Here is a 24,263-nt window from a genome sequence, read left to right as displayed (position 1 = left end):
TTTATCAAGCTTGAACATAGAAGTGTAACAAAATGAATTTAATTTAATCAAATTTTATTACTTATTCTGGATTTTTTTTCTGCAGGGGAAATAGCAGTTCATCCTTTATCATGTGCACAGAAAGCTTTGATGCTTAACCTGCATTTTAGGCCAACCCATCTAACCAGGAGCTTTAATTCGAGGCACGCTTTAGTTTTTAAAATTCTCCCCAGGCGCTCCAGTAAAGAATCTCTTTGATTCTCTGTAAAACTGAGTCTGACATAGCTTTTTATGAATAAATACCTCATTTTTTAAAAAAAAACATACAGAATGACTCCAGGACATAAGGAAAGTATCTGCAAACTTAAAAAAATCTTGTCAACAATTAGACTATAGCTCTTCTGCAAATGCAGTTGACAAAATTGAAATAATATTTTATAATAGCAATGAAGTTTTCAAGTAGCTGTGAGAAAAGTCTATGAACGTGCCCCAGCTACAGGTCCCTCAGCCGGAAAATGTAGAGATTTTACAAAATTGCCATGCTCTCCCTAACGCTCTTGGGAGAAATTGGTTGGAGATCTGAACATAAGACCATCTGTGCCCCTTAAGCTCTGTGGTTATGCTGTGCAGTGGGTGAGTGGCAGGTAGAGCATTTGTGAAGTGAGTCTTTCAGGAATAAACCCAAATAGGTCAGTGTGGAAGACATTTTATAAGTGGAGCTACTGCAGTCAAGATTATGTGGATCCAATGTCTCAAAAATCAATACAGCAGAGTTGCAGCCATTTACAACTCAGCAGAGTTGCACCCATTTACAACAGGCCTGAATTTGGTTCAGTAGCTCTTTATGCTTCTTCCCGTTTCTACTTACACCTTTTTCCTGTTATGAAGGCAATAGAGTGTTCCCATTAACTCACTTAAGCAACACTAAATATTATGATTGTGTCTCAGCACACTAGAAAACTGTCAAATTGATAGTAAAAATCCCATAGGATTTTCTCTTCTCTTTTTTCTCCCCTCATCCAGAACACTGCAGGGAATTCCCCAGATTTAAGCTGAACATTTGGGAGTACCTCACACAGTGCAAAATACTAGCAGAATCCACAGGGAATTGATGTGAGTGTTGCATATATTGGTTTCCTCCTTGCCTTTGGTTGCTTGATAGCACTCTGTGCACTGTAAGCTTGGAGGCAAATGTTGAAAGCACTCAGAGCACTAGGTCCCTCAGTCTCTAGACGTAGGCAGGTTCTAAACACAAACACATGAGCACTTTACCAGGGCTGCCAAAAAGTAAGAGGTGCAGATGCCATAGGCACAATTGATATAATGGTTAAAAATAGGATCAAACCACCAGTTCTTAACCCAGTCCCTAAGGATCGCCCAGTGCTGTGGACGAGCACAAGAGCTGTTGTGTCAAGGCCTGTACACTCAAGTTGTCCAAGGTAAAAGAAGCCCAGCTCAGCAAGCTGTGTAAAGTTGTGTATAGAAGTAAGCAAGAGTTAAAAATACAGAGCCTGGTACAAACTGCATTACTGAAGTTAGGAGAACTGTGATAAGGGATCTTCAAGGTCCTGGTAAAGTTACAGATTAGCATAACAATGAGATGAAAAGGTTCAGAAATGGAAGAAATGTTTAGAGTTAATCAACACAATGTGTTCTGATTGATTCATTTTAATAGGATGAGGTTGCCAGCCCTTCTTGGACTTAATCGTGGGATGCATGGGCTGTAAGAAGCGAGTTATACAACCATCATCTCCTGGGACCCAGGATCCACCTCGGGCATTAGTCAGCCTGACCCTGGAAGGCACCCTGACTGGACCAGGCTAGAGAGAGGGAACCGGACAACATCACCACCTCCACCAGCTTTGGATAAATCCAGCTTTGGCGCCGAGCCTGTCGTTCCTACTGTTGTGCCCACCCCAATGTGTCATTTTCTTTCCCCACCTTATTTCTCCTTTTTCACCCTTCCTCATCTCTTCCTTTTGTCTTCTGTCTAATAAGAGTCTGGCTTAGCTCTCAGGTCAGCTTCTGCATCAGCACGGTGAGGCTCTGACCGGAGAGGCTAGCTAAAAGCAATATGTTAAACAGTCTGACACTGGTCAATATTTGCCAGTTCTGGAAGTGGCTGATAAGGTCATGTGCTGGGCTGTATTTCTCTAATAGCAAGGATGCAAATAAAAGCCAGCACCAGAGACAGAAGCTGCATTTTCTATCTTGGTAATTCTTTTCTCTCCCCTTTTGTGGATTTGTCTTGTCAAAAAGGAAACAGGATCAGTTTCCAACAACAGCTCCAGACCATCTAAACTTTCTCTCTTTCCCCTCCAAATTAATGGCTAATACCACATAAAAAGACTTAAGGAAAAGAAAACAAGTGAACTTGTTAAAATGAAAGCCTTCCTTAATACTTGCTTTAAGCATGTAACTTTCTCTTTTTTTCTGGGTGTTGAATGAAAGGGTAAAGATTTTAACGGTGCTTGTAACAATGGAAGTGAGCTTGACATGAAAACCCAGACCACATCTCACTGCTTAATGCTGTAACAGTGAACAAGGGTTTTATTATCACCTGACTCCTTGCTGGGCCTTGAGACATCCATCTCCCTATCAACACAACACCACATCCTTGGGGCTACTCAGCCCACTGCCGTGGGTGCTCCTACAGATGAGACTGCCAGCCCCTTGCGGGCAGTAGGCGAAAGGCTGCTTCCTTTGCCTTTCAGTGACAGCTCTCAGGCTGCCTGCTGCTCAGCCTCCCACATACAACCAGCTCCCAGGCTGATACCTCCAGCCTACTGCTCCTGCTTTCACACAGCCTCTGACTTGCGTCTGAACTTCCCACCCGGGCACTCAGTTTGGATTTCCCTTTTCCGTATGCTAGGAATTACGGAGGCTTCTACTGGGCGGAAGTTGAACTGCAGGGGGTAACAGTGCTCTGTAATGAGCCAGCAGATTCAGTAAAATACTCCTTTTCATACACAGAGCTGTTTTTTGAGGGGGAGTGAAGGGGTGCTTGCTGCTTAGGAGAGGCCAGACCCATCAGGCCAGTATGGTTCAGTGAGAGTGGGGTGAATGTCTCACTTTACTGACCCTTTAAGAGGTAGTGCATGCACACACCTAGCAATTGCAACATCCTATGGTATATGCACTAGGGATCCAGGGCACCTGACCACACTCTGATGAGACTGATGTGCCAGCTGGGTGGTAGCCTGTCAATCACCTTGCTGCTGAAAAGGGTTGTAGTGGAGAGAAGAATCCTGTACCCTGTTCCACCAATAGCACAAATGCTTAGCAGGGGTCAGCTTATTTGTTTGCTTTTAATAGCATGCAACTCCGTAATGGTTACATTGGCATATAAACTTCATTTTTGGCTTACTCATTTACATGTAGGTAAATGAGGATGTGAGACAGTGTGCAGTTAGGCCATATTACTCATGAATTATCCCTAAACATTACAATAATTCAGAAAATGGAACTTTGTGCAGCTTGGAGTGGGCTAAGAAGCAAAACAAGTCTGTTTTACACTGGGACTCATTAGGTTTGGAGAAAAAAGCCCGGTGCTACATGGATACTTTTGACATTTCTATTATCACCATGCAGAAAGAGGAGTTCAAATTACTTTAGCAGCATTATGCAAACAGACAGATCAAGTGTAAAATGTTAGTCTAACAATGATGAGAGCAGTGAGAGAGTGGAAGATGAAACAGACTTTACATGGTTACCAGGAAAGCATCACTATTCTGAGGAAATATGGGGACAATTGATCTTTAGATCATGTTAACTTAAAGTCACTGCTGGTGCATTTTTAAGAATGCATTCAGTTAAAATCAATTTAACACAACAGATTCCAGTGCCTGTTCCACGCAAAACTTTTTTAAATAATAAACACGGAGAGATGGTGTGATTTTCTACCAGGGAAGCAGTTTGAAGAGTTCTGGAGAAATTCTCTGGCTCTTTGTGAACGCTCTCCCTTTGTTTGCAGAAATGTAAAGGTGAATTAAGCCTGTTTGAACTGATAGAAACAGTTTGTAGACAAAAAGTGCTTGTACATTTCTGACATGTCAACAACATCTGCTTTCTTCTTAAATGAGCCACTGAACGAATGCCCTCATACAGTACCACTGAAGCATGCAACATGGCTGTACTAAAAGCCTTTTCCTGCCCCCTGGATACACTTAAGAAAATAATTCTAAGTGAAAAGATGATATACCCAACAGCTAAAGGGAATGCAATCAAATTCCGAGAAGATAAAAAATTAAATAAATCATAAGCAGTGATCTGCATTTCTGGTAAGTCCCAAATTCCCTTGCTTTCTGCAATTCCACCAAGATCACCTTGCGGGGCAGACTCCAAAATGTGCCCAGAGCCTTTGGATTGGAGTATAGTCTTTGGCTCCAAATTCCTTAGCAATGAAACCCCATTTCTTCAGAATGCAGTCGGTGTAGTCTGGGGAAGATCACTAGAAACATTTGGAACATGGTGAAGCCATGTATTTCTTCCCCAGGGAGTAACAGACTGAGACAAGACAGTCCTGAAGTTTGGGAGAGTCAGCCTGGTGAACTCCAAGGAAGTGGAGGGCTCAGCCAGGTCTCTCAGCTTATCAACTGCAAGCTCTCTTCAGAGTGGCCCTGCCAAGCAGACCTGGCTGTTGACATAAAAGATTATACTTCTGGCAAAGACCCAGAGAAAATTCCAGACTAGAGACCTGGCTCTGAATCAAGAGAGAAGAGACACTTACAAGGAGAAAGAGTAAAAGCCATGTTAATCTGTATTCGCAAAAAGAAAAGGAGTACTTGTGGCACCTTAGAGACTAACCAATTTATTTGAGCATAAGCTTTCGTGAGCTACAGCATCCAATGAAGTGAGCTGTAGCTCACGAAAGCTTATGCTCAAATAAATTGGTTAGTCTCTAAGGTGCCACAAGTACTCCTTTTCTTTTTACAAGGAGAAAGTAGCTGTCTTATGCTGCCTTCTCAGAAAGCACCAGAATCCCTTCACTAGCCAGGAGTCAGGAAACTAAGGGCCCTGAGTAATGTCTGACAATAGTCATTGGAGTAGGTTCCAGAGCCTCAGTGATACACAGAGACTCAATGTTTCCTGAGGGAACTCCATCCTATCGCTGCTGCATGCATCGTTTTAGCTTATCACTAGAGTGTTTGGCATGAAGCAATGAGCCCCACTGTATACAAGCCACCCAACGTGTGTGCATTTAAGACTATGTTTTTGCAATGAAGGACTCAGCATCCAAAGCTAACCCAGATGGGTGCTAGATGGGAGTTAGCCCTTTTGCCACTGGATCTATTCAGTAGGGGTATTTGTGGGATTTGATAGTAATGGACTATTTGCATTCCATTTCTACATCTTCCTCCTTTCAGTTTTCCTCCTGGTTAGTTTAAATAAAACTATTCAATGTGGACTGCCCACTCCCTGTGTTATTTCTTTCCACTTGTAAACTCTCTGTAACCTCCTTACATTGCAAGCATCACTCCTATCATGATATGTGAGTTACTCTGAAATTCCCTGTCAAGTTTCCTTGGGAAATAAAACAGTCATGATGTGAAGACTGTGTCTCCAAATGGAGACACAACGCATTCTCCAGTCTGGTACCAGATATATCCTCCTGGAGAAGCCTCCCACCACAAGTTTCTAGTAGCTCCATTTGTCCTGCTTAAAGCTTAAAGATTGCTGCTCAGAAAACATCCTTGCCCTTGCCAAGACGTAAGTGGGTGTAGTCCCAGGAGTTACAGTGCTATGCAGTTGGACCAAATTAATCAACGCTATAACTCCATTTATATCAGAAAATTAAGCACAGGGATTAATTTTAGTTGGACAATCCCACACACCTTTCTGAGATGAACTATTTTGGAACACCTTTTTTGTGACACTTCCTTTATCACTATTAGCTAGAGCCAGGTGGGAACTGGATTTTCCATGGAGCAGTAAATTGTGATTTTGAATTTTTTTCAATTCCAAAATGGAAAAATTGAAATTCCCCACAAACTGAGATTTAAAAAAAACAACAACCAGTGTCAGGTCAATTGAAACATTTTAAAAAGTTAAATCAAATACATATACAAATAATGATTTTTGTTTCAAAACTAACAAAAAAAATGAGATGTTCTATACTGAAAAATGTCAAAATGAGAGGTTTCAATATTATCAGAATGCTGCGTTTCAGATTTTTTTCCTAAACAAAACTGTCAAAATTGACACATTTTGACCAAAACAGCATTTTTAGTCTAAACCATTTTGATGAAAAATTTCCAACCAGCTCTACTATTAACACTTTGAAGGAATGAACAGAGATAAATTCCTACCTAGGCAAGCAGAACATTACCCAAACTGGAGACCATATACTTTGAGAGGCTGTATGAAGTGCTCAGTGGAACTCTTTCCCATTCCTTTCAAATGAAGTGCTACTGATTATAACTCACCCTTCTCTTTTAGCTCTGTAACATCTTGACTGTTTTGACCCCACTCACACTGCAGCAAAGACAGCACTAGCAGTTCAAACAGTACATTCTTAAATCACCAAATGTGAAATTCCTTGTATAGGCTTCTAGGTCAGAAGTAAGATTTTTTTTTTTTAATTCTTTTCTCCTCCCCATGAGCAAGAGCCAGATTTTTTTAAAATGTGAAGTCCTATGGTAAATTCTCTGGGTAGGTCTTTGTCCCCTGCAGAGTTTCCACCTCCTCAATAAAAATGGTGCAGTTATTTAAGGCTGTGGCATACAAAGCTTCCCACCCCGTCTCTTAAATGCCCTGACTTTTCTTCCTTTAAAAAAAGAGATTCTGTTAAAATCTAGTCTATTGCTTAGATTGAAACTCAGAGAGACTAACTAGAACAGCTTCCTGCAAGCAGGTGCCAGGCTAAGGGTATGTCTACACTGGCAGAGTTACAGCACCGGGAGTTACAGCGCCGCTCAGAGAGCGCTGAAGGGAAACCACTGTTGTGTGTTCACACTATCAGCTGCCTGCGCAATAGCGTGTTCACACTTGCGGCACTTGTAGTGGTATTCGGAGCAGTGCACTCTGGGCAGCTATCCCACAGAGCATCTCTTCCTCTTTTGCCACTAAGAGTTGTGGGAAGGTGGAGGGGGTCGCGGGTCATCCTGGCTCCTGTCCCAATGCCCCGTGGTACATTGCTTCATATCTCAGAAATCCCTGTGCTTCCATCCACCTTTAGCGCCCTCTTTCAACGGTTTGTGTACTGTGCAATCTGCCTCTTCTGTCTGCAGGAATGGATCCTGCACTGTTGACCAGTACGCTGCTCGCTCTGACTAACATGTCATGAGTGGCAGTGGAGTTATTCCTTAAACTACAAAGGAAAGAGGAGTGTGACACTGATCTTGCCACGCATAGTAGCTACGACACGAAATTGCTTGTGGCATTCACGGAAATGCTGACCACAGTGGAACACTGTTTTTGGGCTTGGGAATCAAGCACTGAGTGGTGGGATTACATCGCTGTGCATGTCTGGAATGACGAGCCATGGCTGCAGAACTTTTGGATGAGGAAAGCCACATTCATGGGACTGTGTAATGAGGTCGCCCCAGCCCTGCGGTGCAAGGACACGAGAATGAGAGCTGCCCTGCCATTGGAGAAGGGTGTGGCAATTGCACTGTGGAAGCTGGCTACTCCAGACTGCTACCGACGGATTGCTAATCAGTTCAGAGGAAAGTTGACAGTTGGAGCCATGTTGATGGAAGTGTGCAGGGCCATTCATCACATCCTGCTCCAAAAAACCATGACTCTGGGCAATGTGTGTCACATGGTGGATGGCTTTGCACAAATGGGCTTTCCTAACTGCGGAGGGGCAATAGATGGGATGCATATTCCAATTCTGGCACCAGACCACTTAGCCACCAAGTACATTAATCGGAAGGGATATTTCTCTATGGTTCTCCAGGCGCTTGTGGAGCACCAGGGGCATTTCATGGACATTAACGCAGGCTGGTCCGGAAAGGTGCATGATGCATGCATCTTTTGAAACACTGGCCTATTCAGGAAGCTGCAAGCAGGGACTTTCTTCCCTGATCAGAAGATCACTGTAAGGGAAGTCGAAATGCCCATTGTGATCCTGGGAGACTCCACCTACCCCTTAATGCCGTGACTTATGAAGCCATACACAAGGCACCTTGACAGCAGCAAGGAGCAGTTCAACAACAGGCTGAGCAAGTGCAGCATGACTGTTGAGTGTACTTTTGGCCATTTAAAGGCCCACTGGTGCTGCCTATATGGGAACATGGACCTGGCCAATGACAATATTCCTATGCTTATAGCCGCATGCTCTAGGCTCCATAATATTTGTGAAGGGAAGGGTGAAAGCTTCACTCAGCACTGGACCACTGAGGCTCAGCACCTGGAGGCTGAATTTGAACAGCCAGAGACCACGGCTATTAGAGGGGCGCAGCGCGGGGCCATAAGGATCAGGGATTTGAGGCAGCAATTTGAAGCTGAAAGCCACTAATATTTGTTGCTGTGTTTGGGAGTGCAGTGCTTGTAATGCTAGGAGGTGATTGTGATTGGTGCAGACAATGCACTATGAAGATTTAAGATAATTGTCTGTTGCTTTGCAGGGTTCTGTTTGCTTTCAATTAATAAAATAAAGATTGCTTCAAACCAACACAATTCTTTTTTTAAAAAACAACCACCGGAGGAGAGAGACAAACAAAAAACCACATCAGAACTGAAGGGGATGGAGGAAGGAAAGGTCCCAGCAGGAGGTGAGGTCACGGGACGGTTAAAGATTTATGTATGTCCAGGGATCATATTCAGTCTTTTCCTTTGGCGTACAGTGCAGTGGGTACTATAATTCAGCAGGGGTAAACTTCAGAGGGACAGGTGTTGAGTGGAGAGGGAGTCTGCAGTGCTGGTCTGTGACGGAGGAGGAGTAGAATGCCGCGGGTACAGACTGGAGCCAGGAGGTTGATAAGAGTGTGTTGGCGGTGTCTGGGGGGTGCATGGGAAAGAATTTTGCGACAGCGGTTGCAGGGGAGGGTGGGCACGGAGCTGCTTGCTTTGCAGTGACAGTATCACCGGGAGCACGTCTGCTTGGCGCTTCATAACATTTAAGAGCCGCTCCGTGGCTTCACTCTGACACGCCGCATTCTCCTTTCGGTCCCTCTTCTCACTGTCCTGCCACTCTTTCAATTCCTGTTATTTAGCTGTGAAGTGCATCATAACCTCATACAGAAAGTCCTCCTTAGTTCTTTGTGGCCGCTTTCTAATTCTGCGAAGCCATTCAGCTGTTGATAACAAAGAGGGAGACTGGGCTCCCAAGGTCATCTCTGTGAAGCCAAAACACCACATTTTACAGAAGCAGTATTGTTTGCAACATACAGAACACTGAATCAGTGATTTAAAACACAGCCACTATTCACATACCTGTCACTAACTGGCTGACCCCAGGCAAGCACACATGAGCCACAAGACCCTCAAAATTGTGAGTAGCCACAAGGGAAATCAGTGTTCCCGGATCCTACTGTACACTCTTGGGGAGAGCCAGCACTGTAGGAGGGGCCTGATAATCATTCCTGTCCCCACATTTTCCACAGGCTGTGTTCATTATGAAAGATATCTCACTGCTGAGGGTGAGCAGGGAATCAAGGGAGGGTCTTCTCCAAGACTGTGGCTTCTGCCCTGGTCCTTATGCGGCTTGCCTCTGTGCAGCAATACTCCCTCCCCGCCCCCCCGCCCGGAAAAGTGAGGCACAGTCATGCAGGAAACTTACACTTAATGGGGCAAGAAACAAAGCAGCTCTGCCAAAGAACCTGCGGCACTGGATTGCCCAGTATCTCTATGAGAGTTTCCTGGAGATCTTTGAGGCAGATTCCTGTGAAGTGAGGGAGTCAATCAACACCCTGGTCGCTCAGACTAGGCACATGGTAGTAAGTGCATCATACAGACAGAAGCCTGCTTTCTGCAACCCTTCTTCCCCCAACAACTCACTTCAGCAATTCCCAAAATCAAATCCACTTACCAGAGGCCTCCTCTCCTGTTTGCACTTTGCCAAGATCCGACAGCTGTGACTGCCTAGCCTCCTCCAGGGTAGAAAAGAGCTCCTGGCTGCATGCATCTCTGACCGCCGAGTCATCCTCTGCCTCTGGGTTCCCCCGCCCCTCCACATCCTCGTCCAAGATTTCCTCCTCCTGGCTCGGTACACTCTCGACTGGCATGCGAGCCAATGAAGTAACCACAGTGGTCTTCACAGTGGAGGTGGGGTCGCCACCAAGTATTGCATACAGCTCTTTGTAGAACTGGCAGCTCGTGGGCGCAGCACCGGAGTAACGGTTTGCCTCCTGCGCCTTGTGGTAGGCGTTCCGCAGCTCCTTCACTTTGACCCTGCACTGCAGTGTGTCCCGGTCATGGCCCCTTTCTGTCATGCATCATGAAATCTGTCCATAGGTATCATAATTCCTACAGCTGGAGCACAGGTAGGAGTGGACAGCTTCCTCTCCCCAAGTGCTGATGAGGTCCAGCAGCTCAGCATTGCTCTAAGCGGGGGACCGCCTGGAGCGTGGAGCAGACATGTATAAGGGGACTGTTGCCCCCTTACTAACATTCAGTGGGGGTGTTTTGGTTGGCTAGCTCCCAGTACTAAAAGGGAAAGGGTCTATGGGAGATCAGGACCCTGAAACTGATAGTCCCCAGGAACAATGGGGAGAGGCCAATGCTCCAGGTCAGCCTGAATGACAGGGCGGGCAGGCTAATCAGGGAGTCAGTAGGCCAGGGGGGGTCCCATCCTCTGTGTGAGCTGGATTTGCCTGGGTCAGACAGAGTGGGGCCAAGCTAAGGAGAAAGCAAGGGCCCAAGCTAAGCTGGGGAGCAGAGCTGTGCCAGATCCGGAGGGACCAGAAAAGCAGCCCAGAGAGAGCAGACCCTGTCCTGGGAGGAGAGCTGCAGCAACCAGAGCCAGAGGGGCCAGAAAAGCAGCCCAGGAAGCAGGTCAGTGCTGGGAGCAGAGTCACAGAAGAGGCCTGCAGAGCAGACCTGTCCTGGGAGTGGAGCTGTAGCAACCAGAGGCGGAAGAGCCAAAGAAGCAGCCCAGGGAGCTGGAGGCAGAGCAGCAGCAGCAGTGCAGAGACAGAGTGGTGGAGCTGGGGCTGGAGCAGTCCGGAGTTGGGTGCGGTGAGCAGCTGGGAAGAGCCAGGGGGACCCTGGGCAGCGGACCCAGCACAGGGAGACGCCTCAGCCAAGAGGCTCTGCAGGCCAGGCTTGGATCGTAACCCTGACAGGGCGGGGGCGACACTGGGAAGAAGCATCCTACCACTTAGAGCCTGAGAGCGTGTGGCCACCACCAGAGCAAGTGTCCAACCCACAGCATCCCCGCAGGCAGGGCCTGAGAAGAAGGCCTGGGACTTACAAGGAACAGACTGTGAACTGCCCTGACATGCCAGAGACACAGTTTGTGAAGTTCCCTGCTACAGAGCAGGTTGATGTGTTTCCTTTAACCTTTCCCATTTTTCCTTATTCTTTTTAAAATTAATTGTTGATTAAATAACTTGCATTCGCTTTAAAGTGTATGTAATGGTCAGTGGGTCAGAGAAGTACCCAGTACAGAGAGAGTACCCCGGAGTGAGGACACCCTAGCCCCTGTCCTAGGTGACCACAGCAGGGCCCAGCCTTGTTGGGGTTACGAGGACTCTGACAGTTAGGAGAGTGGAAGGGGAGTCCTCAAGGGCAGGGAGCCACTGGGTAGAGGAAGTGGGAGCGAGGACTCAGATCCTTTCACTAGCCCACTTCACCGGGGTAGTGCAGAAGTCAGCAAAATTCCCCACAATAGCGGGACTATTCCCCCACTTACACATGGACACCCAGAAAGATGCACTGAGACCACTGCACGTATCACTGAGCAAACAGGAAGGGGACTTTCAGAATTCCAAAGGAATTTACAGGGTGGGGATGATGGTTGGTCACCTGAGGCCAGGGCAGTAGAGTTCAAACTCATGACCAGAGAGGCAAGAACAGGAATTGTGGGACACCTCCCGGAGGCCAATTGCACTGCTGTAATCGACCAGGGTGTCTACATTGGCACCGCAGCGCTGTACCTCCAGCACAGAAAGCGGTGTGCCTCTCATCGGGGTGGTTTTTTACTGCACTGCAACTGCGCAGTTTCTGCACACTAAGTGACTTGGCAGCGTGTACACCTCGGGAGTTACAGCGCAGAAAGTTACTTTCCTGCACAGAAACTTGCTGGTGTAGACAAGGCCTAATATTTCAAAGTGATGTTGCTTTCTGGATTGAATGGCACCGATCAGAAGGAACTGGAAATGTCAGCCTGTGTATGGAATAAAATGGTGATGGGTTGTCAAGAATCTATTTGGGAGAGTGTGACACTGACAGGCCCAGACATGCCCCAGCAGGTGTATTACCCTGTGTCCAACCATCTTCTTAATATTTCACTGAAGGGGGTTGTGTGTTGCCTCTGCCAAAAGCTAAGAACTAGCTGATTGTCATGGTTATTGTGTGACGCTTGTATGGGGAAAATAACTGTAGAGTTATGTAACGTGTAGGATATTGTGTTACAAAAGTGTTTGGAGTGAAACTTGTCACCTGAGGCACAGGAGTCTCAGAGCTGACTCAATCAACACTGAGAACAATTAACATCATGGAGCCAGGGACAGGCTTGAGCATTTACAAAGACAAAAGAACCCTAAGTCTGTGATTAGGTGACACACTGGGCTAAGAGACAATAGTCTGTAATTGTGTAAGAGAAGAGGAGAGTGCACAAGATGTTATCCATTACAGAGGAGACTCTCTGCCAGTGGGAGTGTCTCATGGAAGGTGGATCTCAGCTTTCTGGAAAGGACAAGCACTGTAAGGACCGATCATTGGGTGAAAAATCCTCAAAGAAACTTGTTTATAAGTGTAGAGAACGCAATAGGTTGTGTTTTATGTTTTTCTTTTATCTGTAACCTTATGTTTCCAAACCCTTATACTTGCTGTTATTTGAATCTAGATCAAGCTCTGTTAAATTAACTTCAGTTTGGTTTTACTATAGCCTCATTGAAGTGCCCTAGCTAAGGAGAGTGTTGAACTGAGTTGAAACCAGTGAAGTGGGGTGCATTGCTTTCACAGAGGCAGTGGATTGGTTTATATTGTGGCTGCCCAGAAGACAAAGGTCTGGGCACTTGAGTGTAATAAAGACAGGTGTGTAAATTGCTAGTCTGTATTGGGAAAGAGCAGGGTTGTGGAGCCCAGAGTGGAGTGGCCTTGTGTTGCCAACAGTCAGTAGTGGGGGAAGGTTTCCCCAGGTGAGCACAGACAAGGCTCCCTCCCGCAGTGCGCAGGTGGTAGCGATTCACCCTGGACACCTTAGTTAACCCTGAAAAGGGTCACAGATATACAGCTATACAAGTTATTAGTTAAAGTACCTTCTTAGGGTGTCAAGGTTCCTCCCCCACTCTGAACGCTAGGGTACAGATGTGGGGACCTGCATGAAAACCTCCTAAGCTTATCTTTACCAGCTTAGGTCAAAAACTTCCCCAAGGTACAAAATATTCCACCCTTTGTCCTTGGATTGGCCGCTACCACCACGAAACAAATACTGGTTACTAGGGAAGAGCTGTTTGGAAACGTCTTTCCACCCAAAACACTTCCCAAAACCTTGCACCTCACTTCCTGGACAAGGTTTGGTAAAAAGCCTCACCAATTTGCCTAGGTGACCACAGACCCAAACCCTTGGATCTGAGAACAATGAAAAAGCATTCCGTTTTCTTACAAGAAGACTTTTAATAGAAATAGGAGTAAATAGAAGTAAAGAAATCCCCTCTGTAAAATCAGGATGGTAGATACCTTACAGGGTAATTAGATTCAAAACATAGAGAATCCCTCTAGGCAAAAGCTTAAGTTACAAAAAAGATAGACAGAAATAGTTATTCTATTCAGCACAATTCTTTTCTCAGCCATTTAAAGAAATCATAATCTAGCGCATACCTAGCTAGATTACTTACTAAAAGTTCTAAGACTCCATTCCTGTTCTATCCCCGACAAAAGCAGCATATAGACAGACAGAGACCCTTTGTTTTTCTCCCTCCTCCCAGCTTTTGAAAGTATCTTGTCTCCTCATTGGTCATTTTGGTCAGGTGCCAGCGAGGTTACCTTTAGCTTCTTAACCCTTTACAGGTGAGAGGAGTTTTCCTCTGGCCAGGAGGGATTTTAAAGGGGTTTACTCTTCCCTTTATATTTATGACATAGGGGGAAAAGGCTTTGTGTCTGATGGTAGGGAAAGGCTAGAGAAAAGAGTTGCATAAGAAGAGAAGTTTGACAAGGATTACTATTTGGGTTTGGTTTAGGACTCACAAAGGGTGGCTGGCTTCTCTTCTCACTTGCACCCGTGTAAACCAGGAGTAACACCCCTGAAGTTGGTGCAATTACACTGGATTAAAACTGGTGTAAATGAGAGGTGAATAATATCTTCTGCCTCTACAGGGAATTTCTGAAAGTAAAATCTTTTCCCTTCTGGACTACATAAACCTTGCTCGAGGCATCATTCCTAGAAAACTTAAGCTAGTGTAAAATTTATTGGCTGGGTGGTTTAAATTTCATTTTGTGTCCCCATATTCCCACACAGTAATAGTATGTGTACTCTGAGTTGTGAAAGAGCAATCCAGAACCTTATCTGGCTCACGTGATTGCTTCTGCGCCTCATCTGGGGGATGGGGAGTTTCACTCATCCTGTACTGAAAAATACCATTCTCATTATGACAGGTTTCAGAGTAGCAGCCGTGTTAGTCTGTATCCGCAAAAAGAAAAGGAGGACTTGTGGCACCTTAGAGACTAACAAATTTATTTGAGCATAAGCTTTCGTGAGCATCTGATGAAATGAGCTGTAGCTCACGAAAGCTTATGCTCAAATCAATTTGTTAGTCTCTAAGGTGCCACAAGTCCTCCATTTCTTTCTGCATTCTCATTATGCAAGTTTAAAATTTGCTATCCTCAGATATGCAAGCTTTCCATGACCATTCATGTGAATAAATCTCAAAATCAGTTTCTCCAATCATTTGTGAGTGTTATTCTCTATCACTCAACATCTGAAGAAAGAGACCACAACAAGGGGTGGAAGGTGGGGGCATTAGCATGGCCAAAGGGGATTCCATCTTAAATTCACTGGGTTGGAAAATTCCTAGAGTACTTACCCAACTCTATCATATAGACACAAATAAGGATATTCACATTAACAGCATTTGGGGTTTATCCTTTTAGTATTGCATAAAATTGCTGTAAAAAAGCAAGCCTTGACTGAAGGTAACATCTTTGCAAATATGTTTATTGTGAAACATTCATTTTAAAAGGTGTTTTCTTATGCCTGCTCTGTTTCTTCCAGCAGTGAAAGTGATAACATTATTAGGTCTGCACAGTGGGATTATGTGGACATCCCAAACACAGCTTCTTTATCTGTGAAAGAGTCAGATAAAGCTAGAACAGGCCTGATTTATCAATATGTCTGGGCACAGTATCTTAAAGATTTAAGGGATAACCAGTCTAAAGGGATATATGTAATACTGATTTTATAAATGAATTCAGGTTAACCAGATCTGACTGCAGAATCTCCTACCATCTGTCCCACTGGAGAGACACTCTACAGAAGTGCTGAGGATTCTATAAATTTGTGTCACATCTCATGCTTGGGTTCTTCAGGCTACTTTCTCCTCCTGCATGCTGTCAATTTCATTTGCATTTGTTTTTATTCTGAACATTCTGCATCCTCCTCTCCACAGAGGAACAGACTTCTGAATAAATGTCCTATGGCATTGCCATGGGCAGATGATTTCTATTTTAGCCTATCCTTTGCTGCACTGGAATCCTGGATTATTTGTTTTTAAGGATTTGGTCTGATGTCTTTTAGGCCTTCAGTATAACAATATTTTACACAATTATGCCTTACAACTGCGCTAGGAGACAGGGAAGTATTACTGAATGTCTCAAAAATGTTTTTATGACCATTCAGTTGAATATAAAATTGAATTCACTTCACCTATGTTTACGCCTTTTTTGCATATACTTTTCACACTGATTTAGAGCAGGAATATTTGCGGGAAAGCTTTTAAGACAATATTAGAAAATACTCATGAAAAGTAAATTCTGAATTTGTCAGTGAGAGTATTCACATGGGACTCTTCATTTTTCTGTTACATTTATCCATCTAGGGGTTTAAATCCTGGCTCCACTGAAGTCATAGCCATATGGTTATAGCTACCCACTTCTGGACCAGCACAACTGCCCTCAAGAGTGTGTCCAGATGCTGGAGGTTTGGGAAAGTTGCTCACAAAGCTCTAGAAGTGTAGTTATCTTCATGCAACTGTTCTGGACCCATTGCTGGCTCATCACAGGTCCACACAATGTTGTGATCCTGCTAGTCTGTGCTTGTTGCCCTGCTCCAGAAGCGCCGGTCTACATAGAGGACATCAAACGGTTATACCAAGAGTCAGGAGGTGCATCAGCCAGTTCAAGTCTGCCATGTCTGTATCACCCTCCTCCTCCTCCAACAGTTGCCTTCAATAAGTCAGAAAACACCATCAAAATGTCCACCAGCATCTATTGGATGCTATATTAGTTTCCTGACAATGGAGTGGAAGCTCAAGCAAGGCAAATTTTTCAAATGGTGATTCCTCCACATTGCTGGCTCCGGTTGCTAGAAGCATGCAGACTCAAAAGGCTTGTCATCTGCAAGTGCTGGTGGGCTGCAACAACTTCCTGTAAAGTGTCATGGGATGGACAGCCAACTTTTCCCACAGTGCACCACAAACAAAGGGCTAGAGCAGCTACAGCTGGGGACGGCACTAGGAAACCTGGGATATGCTGGTATGCAGGGCCATCCTTAGGCATACATAGCATACGTGGCTGCATAGGGCACCTGAAAATTTAGGGCACCACTGGGACCATAAGTGCTGACTTCTCATCCTGCCAGGGGGCATGTTCAACACCTCACCTCCTCTCCAGGCCCCGCCCCCATGCCACCCCTTCCCCGAAGCCCCTGCCCCGCCTCTTCCCACCTCTGCTCCACCCTCACCCTGCCTCTTCCACACCTCCATCCCCGAGCGTGCCCCATCCCAGCTCCTCCCCCTCCCTCCCAGAGCTTGAACACCGCGAATCAGCTGTTCGCAGCACTCCGGAAGCACTGGGAGGGAGGGGGAGCAGTTGATAAGTGCAGAACTGCTGGCATGCAAGAGGCATGGGGGGAGGTGGGCAGAAAGGGGGAGTTTGGTGTCAGTGGGTGCTCTGCACCCAATAATTTTTCCCCATGGGTGCACCAGCCCCGGAGCACCCACTCACAGAGTCCGTGCCTATGACCAGGACAGCAGGTAAGAGCAGGTTGGCTCCCACACACCCAGTGTGCACTGCAGTCTCCTTACTAGGGGGTCAATGTGATGGTGTCTCCAGCTGTATAAAGGGTGTGTGCGTGAGAGAGAGAGAGAAAATACTATTTCTTTTGTTTTTTACAGTGCAAATATTTGTAACCAAAAACATAAAGTGAGCACTCTACACTTTGTATTCTGTGTTGTAATAGAGAGAGAGAATAGTTACACACCCCTGGAGAACACTGTAGAATACCGTAAGCTTATATTTGTGTTGCTAAGAGCAAGTCAGGCAAAGGGTCAGCAGTTTAATAATACTTGCGTAGGGCCCCCAAAATCCTAAGGATGGCCCTGCTGGTATGACTTGGGTCTCAGGTGCACTGTGGACACGAGTGTAGGTGTGAGACCCGGGTCCAGAAATTAAAAAACTAGGGTTAATTTTCAGTGTGAATGCTCAAGCCTCGGTTTTCAAACACCAAGCCTGTGGCCTCAAGTTCCACAGACCTGGGCTTACATTGCAGAGTAAACATACTTTATGTTTCATAGAGTTTAATGCCAGAATGGACCACCAGATCATCTAGTCTGATTCCCTGCATATCATAGGCCATTAATATAACCCAGCCACCTCCACATCAAGTCCAGCAACCAGAATTAGACCAAAATATTACAACCTTCAGGAGACTAAACTGTTGTATGCCACAGGAAGAGAACAGAAGGGACTAAGGTGCACCAAAGGCTGAGTCCCCTGCAATGGCAGGGAATTGATTAAATGACACATATCCACAGTTTTCTCTGTCTGTAACAAAAACTGGCAAATTAGTCATTGAATTATGGGTGCTGAATACTCACAATGAACAATCTAAAATATGTTGGTGTCTAAGGTTTACAAAATTCTGGCTTTTTGTAAACCTGTGAATCTAGCTGTCTTCATATATGACATGGGCTGTAGTGCAAAGTATACATCTCTATATTTCTCCGGGGACAGACAACTTAATCAAAGAAGAGGAAGAGTTGACTTGGGAACACAGTAAATAAATACATACACAGGGAGAAGATTTCTGTTTGCAGAGGGCTCTTTGATCTAGAAGACAAAAACAAAACAAGATATTCAGACTGGAAAAAAGACAAATATTTAACAGGGTGATTAACTGTTGGAACAACTTATTAAGGAATATGGCAGATTCTTCATCACTTGCAGTCTTTAAATTAAGATTGGATTTCTTTCTTTTAAAAAAGGCTCTTCTTCAAAACAGAAGTTACTGGGCTTAATAAAAAATTAATAGGTGAAAATCTGTGGCCTATGTTACACAGACGGTCAGTCTAGATGATAATTCATAGATTCAGAGCCCAAAACAGACAATTGTGATCAGCTAGTCTGACCTCCTGCATAACACAGGCTACAGAACTTCGCCAGAAGAACTCCTTTAGAACTAGACTACGTCTTTAAAAATATATATCCTGATTTTAAAATCACCAGAGATGGAGAATCCACAAAACTTGACAAATTGTTGCAATGGTTAATTTATACCTTAAATCTGAATTTGTCTTGCTTCACCTTCCAGCTAGATTGAAAAACCCCTTAGCAAATATTTGTTCCATATGTAGGCATTTATAGACTGTGATTAAAATCACCCCTTAATCTTTTTCTTTGTTAAACTAAACAGATTGAGCTCCTGGAGTTTATCACTATAAGGCATGTTTCTAATTCTTTAATCCATCTCATGACTCTTCTCTGACCTCTCTCCAATTTATCAAGATCCTAACTGAATTGTGGGCACCAGAATTGGACAATATTCCAGCAACAGTCACACCAGTACCAGATACAGTGGTAAAATAACCTCTCTGCTCCTACTCAAGATCCTCCTGTTTATGGATCCCAGAATCGCATTAGCCCTTTTGGCCCCAGCATTGCACGGAGGGTTCATGTTCAGCTGATTATCCATCATGATCCCCAGGTCTTTTTTTAGAGTCACTGCTGCCAAGGATAGAATCCCCCATCATGTAAGTAAGGCCTAAAATCTTTGTTCCTAGGTGGATACATTTACATTTAGCCACATTAAAATGCATATTGTTTGCTTGCATTCAATTTAACAGGTGCTCTGGATCATTTTGAATCAGTAACTTGTCCTCTTCATTGTTTATCACTTCTCTAATTGTTGGGTCATGTGCAAACTTTATCAGTGATGATTTCATGTTTTCTTCCATATCATTCATAAAGATGTTAAATAGCCATGTGAACACTTTCACACACTTTCAGGTGACATTGTGAACAAGAAGTGCGCAGTATTATCTCCTGCAAATGTAAACGAACTTGTTTGCCTGAGCAATTGACTGAACAAGAAATATGACTGAGTGGATGTGTAGGCTCTAAAGTTTTACATTGTTTTATTTCTGAATGCAGTTATTTTTTGTACATAATTCTACAGTTGTAAGTTCAACTTTCATGATAAAAAGATTGCACTACAATACTTGTCTGAGGTGAATCAAAAAATTCTATGTCTTTTGTTTTTTACAATGCAAATATTTGTAACCAAAAACATAAAGTGAGCACTCTACTCTTTGTATTCTGTGTTGTAATTGAAATCAATATATTTGAAAATGTAGACAACATCCATAAATATTTAAATAAATGGTATTCTATTATTAACAGCGTGATTAATCATACAATTATGTTTTTGTAATTGCACGATTAATCATGATTAAGTTTTTAAATTGTTTGACAGCCCTAGTTTATACTAAAGAGTCCAGAGTAACTTTTCTGTGGTTACAGAAGTTGTCAGAAAACTATTCTCAGGGGTCATGTCTGGCCCATTCATTTCCTGTTTACATGTTCCCCAATAGGAAAAGAACTATCTAGGAAGCTCTCTGCCATGGTTCCCAAAAGTGTGATCTGTTACTTTTTGGAAGGCACAGATCATTCTCAAAAGAGTGGAGTGTCAAGTTCCACGGATTCATTGCTCACAGGCCGACTCCTGATTTGTCCACCTCAACAGGACTCTTCCATGCAACTGCGTATCTGACAATGTCTGGGTTTGCTCAGCAAATCAGTATGCCTATATCATCAATTTTAATTTAGTAACAGTACAAAGTAATATGTCAATGCACAAATCCTACAGAAGAATTCATCATTGAAATGTTTATTCTCAATTAACAGAACAGCTCTGTTGCAGCAAGAGTGCTTTAAAGATGAGATATTTTATGAGACTGTCAGATAAATAAACTGGTAGATAGAACCAGGTAGATATTTAGATCTTTAAATGCTGTCATTTCTAATGTTGTAACCCTTATCTTCCTTAGTTTTGTTGATGAATAGAAGATTAGTGGGAGTGAGAGAATGTTTTACATCCTGTTTGAACATTAATGGTATGTCAGATCAGCAGTTTATCAACTGTTTCTATCTTTGCAGGAAGACTAACCTTAAAACTGAGCTACTCCCCAGGAGCTAGAGATAAGCAGTAGGAGTTGTGTAATTTCCTCAACTATGAAATGGACAAAGCTGGCTCTTTTGCAATTTACTTTCTTTATGCAATGACAGGTGCAGTGTGGCAGAGTGGCGTCCCTTGAGACTTGAGAGTGAGGGACCATGACCTTCTGCCTGGTGGGCGGTGCCAAATCTGCCCCATCCCCCTCACCAGAGGTACCAGGACAGGGCAGGAAGTATAAAGGGAGGACCCTATTGCTCAGTTGAGTCGGAGCCACGGAATGAGGCAGACATCACCAATCTGCTGCAGAACTCCGTGAAGCGAAAGCAAAACTGTACTGTGCAGCACCCTGCCCCTGGAGGAGACTGACCCTGGAGAGGAGTTACCAGGACTGCCATCAACCATGTACTCCAAGGAGATGGAGGACTCTTGGATTATGGAGCCCTACATTCAGATTGTGGTAGGAAGTAGCCCAGGGAAACCAGACTGTAGTCCAGTTTTTCTGCAAGTCTGTGTGTTTCAGTGGGATCCCTGCTGATGCAGTGGCGGAACCATCCGCCGCTGTTAGGGCCCTGGGCTGGGACTCAGTTGAGTGGGGTGGACCTGGGTCCCCCTACCCCCTGCCACCAACCCCACCCCTGTGGTGGTGGCTGATTCCACCTTGGCTGGAAATCCTGTGCTGTGTTTTTGGCTTCCCCAGCCAGAAGGCAGGGGAGCCTCAAACTGTGTTTGCTGGTTGCCTTAGCCCAGAGGCTTAGGCCAAAGCCTGCACCCTACTCTGCCCCACCTAGAGGGCCAGAGCCCTAGACTGTTGAGTCCTGTCAGTCCTAGCCAGGAGACTCAGGAAAAAAGACTGCTTATTGCTCTGCCCTGCCTGGAGGGGACAGAGCTCCAGACTGTTAACAGTTGTTTGCCCTGCCAGGACGCTACGAGCTATAAACTGCTTGTTGCTTGGCCCCAGACAAGGGGTACCTGTGCTCGACTACTGCTGCCTTATGCCATCAGTCGGAGTGGCCTCCCTCCCCACTTGAGAGGAGGGAACACTACAACAGGTAATGTAAGTGGCATATATCAGCAGTCTCCTGCTCTCTACTGAGATACCTATATGGTACTATTATAGGCAGCATTGGGCTAATTGTTAAGGTTAGGTTGCTCAATGTTTCCCATTATAAGATGTTGTTTTCACTTGCTTATAACTGCCAAACTTTGACTGCAGGCACTGAGCAGGACCTCCCCTCCAATTGCTGTTCCTGGATGCTATGGCTGGCTGTGGCCTCAGGTGCAGAGTCATTGTTCTTGTTCCTGTCTCTCCTGTGCTCTCAATACTCCCCATGTTGGATACCAGGCACCATGGAAGATGAAAACCCTTGATATGAGTGCAGAGGGGGACAACAGATGGACATGGGAGGGAGAGAGTGAGGAAGTAGATGGGGACAAGAAGCAGGGACAGAGGGAGACTTGGACTAGTAGTTCATGGGATGAGGTGGTGGGAGGTTGTGACTGGCTGGGCAAGGAGATTGGGATTGGGATGAGAAACCAGGAGGGAGTGAAGACAAAGAGAATAACCCAAATGATATTTTTGGCATGGCATATACTTTAATATTTTTTGTCTTAAATAGAATTTATAATGACACGATCTAAAACAGCTCTCTGATTTTGGGTTAACAGTTGCTAGGCGTAAGACATGACCCTTCACCCAGTAAAAGCCAGCAAAAGTTAGTTTCCCAATTCCATGTCTGGTGAAGGGGCAATGTGACAGTTACCAGGAGGCATCCCATGTATTTGAAGGAATACTAAAAGGACACATGAAGATGTAAGAGTGGGCAAATGACAGTGACTGTTCGTTAAGCTGTTAGTTATACTCATGAATGTGTCAAGGCCTTCCACCAGATGCCAGGGGCCATCTCATACCCTCCACACATTACTGCAAAAGGCTAAAGCAGCTTCTTCAAAGTGGCCTTCTGTTTGTCCTACTCTTTTTATATTTTTAGAGCCCACTGTGCTTGCAGTTGTCACAAGGGTATTGTAGAAGAACTGCCAGTTTAATGGGGCCTTTCAAAACTAACCAAAGGTCAAGCTTGCCTACCTTGATAAGGATTGGACCATATTGTTGGGGCTTAAGACCTGTCATGCCCTATGATTTGCTGAGATGACCACCCAGGAAAGTGCCAGAGTAGAGTAACCTTAAAGGCCAAAGTGAATGTGGAAGATGGTGTGTTGTTCTTGGGCCACCATGACATCCAGAAAGGTCAACACCCCTACTTTCAAGGCTAGTCCTATGAACAGACAACTTCAGGCCACATGCATCGCCCCACCTCAGAGCCCAGAAGACCCCAACAAAGTGTGGTACAGACCAGAAATGATATTACCTCGTCCCCTAAGCTGCAGCCCTGACTCTGATGACAAGTCCAAAGACCATGGAAGCCATGGAGTTTGACCCTTTTTTCTTTACCTTAAAGTATCTTTTTTTCTCTTTCGAGAGAGGGAGACATCCCTTATCATCTTTTTTTCTAATTCTTTTGGGTTATGAACACAAATGAATGCATTTGAATCCTAGCACATGCATATAAAGACACAGTAATAATTCCCTAAACTTAAAATCCTAAGCAAGTCCTGCTTTTAAAATCATCTGAGTGTATTCCTGCTTTAAGGAGAAGCATCAGTGAGACAAAGCTATACTTTATAAGAGGAAGTGAAAGCAAAAGCTGATGGCAGTGTGGCCTTAATGGCTAGAGCACAGAAGACCTCTGTTCTATTCCTAGCTCTGCCAGAAGTGTGTTGGGAGACCTTGGGCACGAAACTTGCACCTCTCTGAGCCTATCTGTAAAATGGGGGAAATGATATTAACCTCCTTTGCAAAGTGCTTTGAGCTCTACTGATAAGTACTAACTAAGCAATAGGTGTTATTACTGAATCAAAAGTCATATTTAGGACAGGGGAGCAAACATTGTCACTAAACATATGGTAACTTTAGGAGGAATCTAAACTTACTTCAGGGACTGAGAGGGAAACTATTTTGGTTTTGATTTTAAAATGTTCAATCAGTTCAGCTGATTTCCTTGCCATCAGCAAGGTCCTGTAATTGGGATTTGGAAATAAATGGACACCTACCTCCTTCAATTCTTGGGATTAGGGGGTGTACAATCAGACCTTTCCTAACAAGGGGCCAACTTGGCTCCAGAGATTTCTCCTCCACACACTCCATCTTCCAGCCCCAAGTTCTCCCCCTGCTGCTTCCCTATATCCAGTCCTGAGCTGTCTCATGCTGACTCTGCATTCAGGTCCACATACACTCCCCTCCTGCTACCCCACATCCAGGCCTGCACTCTTCCCCCTGCACCCAGTCCTGCAGACTCCCTGCCCCAAGCTCTTACTCAGAGAGGTGGTCAGACTGAAAAGAACCATCCACACTAGGGACCAGGCAGTTCTGGGTGCAGCAGACCCATCCTACTTCTACATCTCTGCTTCCTCAGGAAGCATCAAAAGCCTGGATTCAGTCGTCCCAGTCTCTTGGGAGTTCCTAGTGCCCCCTGCTATGTTTCTCCTTGGGGGCAGGTAGTGCTTGGTGCCC

Source organism: Eretmochelys imbricata, chromosome 1 (genome assembly GCF_965152235.1).
Source record: "Eretmochelys imbricata isolate rEreImb1 chromosome 1, rEreImb1.hap1, whole genome shotgun sequence".
NCBI lineage: Eukaryota > Metazoa > Chordata > Testudines > Cheloniidae > Eretmochelys > Eretmochelys imbricata.
This window is presented reverse-complemented; position numbering follows the sequence as displayed.